Raw genomic sequence first — 6,106 nt, 5'->3', positions numbered from 1 at the left:
CTATAGTATTGTGTGTATTTGAGGTAATTCATAAACATATATTTCTATATAATTCCTCCATTAAAAAAAATCGCAGTGTGTAGCTAAATAACTAGAACGAATGGTTTTCCAACACTTTGGAATTTCCTTTTGGAACAATATTTGAAAATGTCATATAATTGGCTATTGCAAGAGTGGAATTTTGTCAAGCCAAAAAATAAAATGCTATAAAAAGTGAGAGCCAAGACTATACTTTCAGGGATCATTTCTATAGTTCGTTACTAGAGAAGTTTCTCTGAACGTGTAGAGCACCGCATAATCAAACTCCACAGCTTTTGCACGGCAAAAGAAACAGTCAATAGAGTGAATCGGCAACCAACAGAATGGGAAAAAATTTTTGCAGCCTACCCGTCTGACAAAGGGCTGATATCCAGAATTTACAATGAACTAAAAAAGATTTACAAGAAAAAAACAAACAAGCCCATTCAAAAATGGGCGAAGGATATGAACAGATACTTTACAAAAGAAGACATACATGAGGCCAACAAACATATGAAAAAATGCTCATCATCACTGGTCATTAGAGAAATGCAAATCAAAACTACATTGAGATACCATCTCACGCCAGTTAGAATGGCGATCATTAAAAAATCTGGAGACAACAGATGCTGGAGAGGATGTGGAGAAATAGGAACACTTTTACACTGTTGGTGGGAGTGTAAATTAGTTCAACCACTGTGGAAAACAGTGTGGCGATTCCTCAAGGACCTAGAAATAGAAATTCCATTTGACCCAGCAATCCCATTACTGGGCATATATCCAAAGGATTATAAATCGTTCTACTATAAGGACACATGCACACGAATGTTCATTGCAGCACAGTTTACAATAGCAAAGACCTGGAACCAGCCCAAATGCCCATCGATGATAGACTGGACAGGAAAAATGTGGCACATATACACCATGGAATATTATGCAGCCATTAAAAAGGAGGAGTTCACATCCTTCGTAGGGACATGGATGAACCTGGAAAACATCATTCTCAGCAAACTGACACAAGAACACAAAATCAAACACCACATGTTCTCACTCATAGGCGGGTGTTGAACAAGGAGAACACATGGACACAGGGAGGGGAGCACTATACACGGGGGTCTGTTGGGGGGAGGGGGGATAGTGGGCGGGTGGGGAGTTGGGGAGGGATAGCATGGGGAGAAATGCCAGATATAGGTGAAGGGGAGGGAGGCAGCAAATCATACTGCCAGGTGTGCACCTGTGCAACAACCTTGCATGTTCTTCACATGTACCCCAAAACCTAAAATGCAATAAAAAAAGAAAAAAAAAAAAAAAAAAGTGAGAGCCAACTGTGTTTTAAAATATTTTTTAAAGAAACGGGAAATATTAATTCAATCATTCTTTAAATGGTATTGGGTTTGTAAAAATAGGGTCAAAGGGGTAGATTTTATGTTAGCAGTTGCTATGTTGATATAATAGTAAATTGTGTTCATTCTCTTATTAAGGTATGATGACTTCATTAGTTTTCTAATAAACTCAACAGTGCATATGACATATTTAAAAAGTCAAAGATTTGAATCCCTGACATCATATAAAGTCTTTGACCATCTACCTGAAAAATGTTCATATAGAACAGATTCACAGAATTCCTTCTTATTACCAACAGCCCACTTCCATGTTACATACCCATTCTCTCCCGGCATTCATTGGCGAGGGCTGGCACGAGTCAGGAGGAGGAGAAGAAAAGGATGAATGAAAGGAAGAAATATTGTTTTGTTTTGCTTTGTTTTTTATACTATCACAGCACTGAAAATACTTCTGGACCTAAATTGGGCAAGGAAATTATTTTAAGGCTAGTCGGTAAGCTGGATATTTGTCTGGAGTACATAATCACCCACTTTTTAATTTTTACATTTTATTCTTGGCACAGTTAGCACCTTGCCAGCATCTCCTGATATGGTCACAGAGTAAGCACTTTCATAATCTCATTTTTGCAATTACTATCTCTCCTTCCCAGGTAAGTGGTTTAAAAAAAAAATGCATGCCATGCATTTGTGGATTCTGTGTCTCTCTCATTGGCTAATTGGTTTACACGCAGTTTTTGTGGTTAGCCACTTAACTCTGAGGCTGTTTTTCACCTCATGATTCATGACATCCTTTTCACTCTATCAGGTCTTGCAGCAATTGTTCTAGTGGCGTTGAGCATGCAATTATCTTCTCATCATTTCTGTTTTTTTCCTCATCCTGAACCCTTTTGAATTCTTGCTAAAGATAAAAGAAGGAGTTCAAACTTAATGTAAAAATTGTATCTGTAATATAGGCTAAAAGTAGAAATGCCTTGAAATTCAAATATTAACTATTTTGGCTATTCTGGGAATGCTAAGGTATCATGCAAATATAATGATGTGGAGAATTTCAGTATACTTTTTATGGTTACTTTTTTTTTGTTTAATTTCTTTTCAGATGTCAAGGTCGAAAGAACATAAAAATCTGCATCTCCAAGTAAAATTGGTATGCAATGTTGATATCAAGTCAGCCACTATTTTTTATTAACACACACACACAGTTTTCAATTTTCTGCTGAGTGCTATGGATGATATAATATCGAAAGAGGATGAGGATTGTGACAGAGAGCATGAGGGCCAAGCACATGAGTCTGTCCCTGACTGCTATGGAGGACTCCAGTCTCTGTCCCTTTTCTCAAAAACGTCTGCCTCATATGATTACAGGAAGGATTAAATAGTTTGTTTAACACATCAACAGTGTCTTCAACAAAGAAAGCTCACAACTAGGTAGCTGTTATCTTATTATTACAAAGCAATCCATTGGCAAAGGCTGACCCGCATGGGCTGGATTATAACAGCATAGATATTTGGAAATGGAAAGGCTTGTGAGAGCAGTGATCATCAAGAAAGTTTTATGGCCTTTGGGATAGACTTCAATTGAAGGAAGTAGAAACTGGTACGAAGGGGAATGAGAACAAATCTAGAAGGTAATTTATCTAGAGAAACTAGAAACTCATTTGATAAGGAAGGAAGGTTAGTGTGGTGGGTAACGGGATATGGGATGGCAAAATATGAAGACAGAAAATGGAGTTAAATTGTGTGTATTTTCCAATATAGTTATAAAATATAAATTTAGAGACTCTTTGGAAAGGGGAAATCCATCCATTTCCTTTCTAAGGCAATCCCAATGTAATTGAGCTACAGACTCAATATCCCCGATCTGAAATCATTCATAATGATTTAGCTTGTTTCTATGTGGACAACTGCGAAGTTATCTTAACAATCACCTTGTTAAGATGAGGAGTATTTTAAGAGAATAATATTTAGCTATTTCAGAACACTGGTCTTAAAATAAAAGGAAAAGATGTTCTGAGCTATAGGGAAGAGTTTTATAAAGAAAATGGCATGCTGAGTATTTATAGGGACATTTGGATGGTCATGGCAGTGGAACCCAAAACAGAATGTGAAACCTGTAATAACTAAGTCTGTTTGTGCTCTATTTGAAGGGCTTTCTTTTTTCCTAATGTCCCACTCTCTTTTCAAGTTCAGTTTTTCTTAAAAATATATACCTACCCTTATTATCTCAAAATCTTAAAAGAGATTGAGATTAATAACCTCTGTGTATGTCTTTTTAATTTTGTATACAAATCAGATTCTATGAAAGAGATAGCATCCAGTACCTTCTGGCCATTTTGGCACTGACTGGCCAAAAGTAGATTCACTGCTTACATAAGGTTAGACCAGTGGATACCTGGAAGTCTCCTCACTGCTTCAACAGCATACTTCACTAAATGACTGGCTAGACAGGCTGGTTTTTCACTGAAGTATCAGCCATGTATATATCATTCTTTTCCCCCCTGAAAGAGAGAAACCCTTGGGTAAACATGGGCCAAGTCCAAAGTCCATGTGAGGGGTGCCTCCTGTTATTCAGACATCAATTAGTTGGATAGTGTAGCCAAATAGTTCTGGAAAACCATCCTACCCTCTATACTGTATTTATGCCAGTTCTTTCCAGAGTAGATCAATGCATAACAAATGGCAGGTGGTTTAATAACAGAATGCAATTCTAAAAATAACAAACAGCTTACCTGCTCAAAACTCTTACCAACTGACATGAAAAGGATCTGAAATTTATGTCCACTTCTAAATGAAGACATTGACTTTAGAAATCTGAAAAGATGCATGTGTTATTTATGAGTGCAACACAGTCACTCATAACTACTTTGGCAGGATGAAACCCTAAAATAATGGGATCTCGGACGGGTTAGTTTTGTTCAGAGAGACTGAAGCAGAGGATGTCTAGGGTATGATGAACTATTCAGGGACTCTGGGATGGACTCACAGTGCATTGCAGTCTCACAGATAAATAAGAAGTCCTATGAAACCATTTGGATGGGGAAACAATGTTCATTGTAGCACTAGTCACAATAATTAAGACATAGATTCAACCTAAATGCCCATTAATGACAGACTGAATAAAGAAAATGTGATACCTATACACCATGGAATACTATGTAGCCATGAAAAAGAACAAGATCATGTTTTTTGCAGGAATATGAATGGAGTTGGAGGCTATTATCGTTAGCAAACTAACACAGGAACAGAAAATCAAATACCATATGTTCTTACTCCTAAGTGGGAGCTAAATGATGAGAACTTCTAAACACAAAGAAGAAAACAAGAGACACTGAGGTTTACTTGAGGGTGGAGGGCGTTGAGCAGGTTATCTCATCAGCCAGGTATTAAGCCCAGTACCTAATAGATATCAAAACACCCCTGTGACATGAGTTTACCTAGGTAACAAACCTTCACATGCATCCCCAAACCTAAAAGTTAAAAACAAAGTTGTGTGTAAAATATATTTATAAAATATTTTGTCTATTTCCAAGCTAGTACTTTCATATAAATTAAATTTATTTAGTACTGCTCTAGTAAAATGGATAACACCAAGTTTTATAAAATTTTATTCAAGAATATACTTCACTAAAATGCTATGAATACTATTGGCAATATATCCAAAGTAGTTTTAGCTTTCAAAATAACAGTATACATATCTGGGAAAATTAATCTTATAATGCCTACCCTCAGAAATACGTTTAGTCTTTAGAAAAAGATATGTGTTTAGCTGGATGAAGTAATGTGATTGAGGTCATTTATATGATTCTACAAAAAGTTGTAATAGACTACTTCATCAGTAACAAATATGGATTTTCTTCATTTCTTTAAACATTTAATTATTGTTCTAAAAATGGATAGTACAGGAAACAGGAGGATACTGAATTTTGTGTATTTGCTAATGTAGTTATAAAATATTTAATATAAATTCAGAAGTTATTTAGAAAGAAAAAAACCATCTCATCATGAAATGAAATATCCAGTTTTCCTTTGTGTCTATCTAAACGTAAATGAGTATAGTTTTACTTTATATTCAGAAGAAAACACGTTCTTTCTTCGACTAATTTGCCCAACAGAAAATATACAAAAGAACTTTATAAATTTTAAAAGTTTATCAACAAACTATTTAGTATACACATCTTGGCAACCTCAAATAAAATAAATAAATTTATATATACTTAAGTCGTTGCAGGACAGAAAGACATACCGTGAATATAAAAAATTAACCAAAAAGCAAGCTAGAGTAGACAATATTAAACATTTCAAAATAACAATGTTGCCAAATCATATTTTGCTGAGAGTTCTAAACCACAGTCATTGACTTTGCCTACTTAAGGGTATGAAATATTTTTATGGATTCCATAAAGATCTAAAAGTACTAAGTGATGTGGTTAGCCCTCATAGCTTACCACATCACTTAGTACTTTTAGATCTTGGATCAAATGAGGCAGAGGAAGAAGACATTGAGATCATTCACCATAAATCCCTAGTTTACAGAAGGGCGTTTGTTTGAAAAAACAAAGGTAGGTGTGAAAGTACGGCTCCAATCCTTCAGAGTCAATTGGTAGAACTTGTCAAAATTTCAAAAGGACTATTTGATCTCCAAAGTCGATGTTCCAAAACCAGACCAAGTTGGACAGACTTTTAAAAAATCCAAAGAAAGCACATGCAAATTAGAGGTTACCCAATGTTACAAACTTAGCCAAAGAACT

The 6,106-nt window shown here is 35.6% G+C and overlaps 1 pseudogene; it reads left to right on the top strand.

Moving 5' to 3' along the window:
- Positions 1-222: 222 nt before the first annotated feature.
- On the top strand, positions 223-299 carry LOC135274123 (small nucleolar RNA U3; annotated as a pseudogene).
- Positions 300-6,106: the final 5,807 nt, after the last annotated feature.

Source organism: Aotus nancymaae, unplaced genomic scaffold (genome assembly GCF_030222135.1).
Source record: "Aotus nancymaae isolate 86718 unplaced genomic scaffold, 86718_ANA_hifiasm-v0.15.2.pri h1tg000010l, whole genome shotgun sequence".
Classification (NCBI taxonomy): domain Eukaryota; kingdom Metazoa; phylum Chordata; class Mammalia; order Primates; family Aotidae; genus Aotus; species Aotus nancymaae.
The sequence above is the reverse complement of the archived record's forward strand: the minus strand, read 5'-3'. Positions and strand labels throughout refer to the sequence as shown.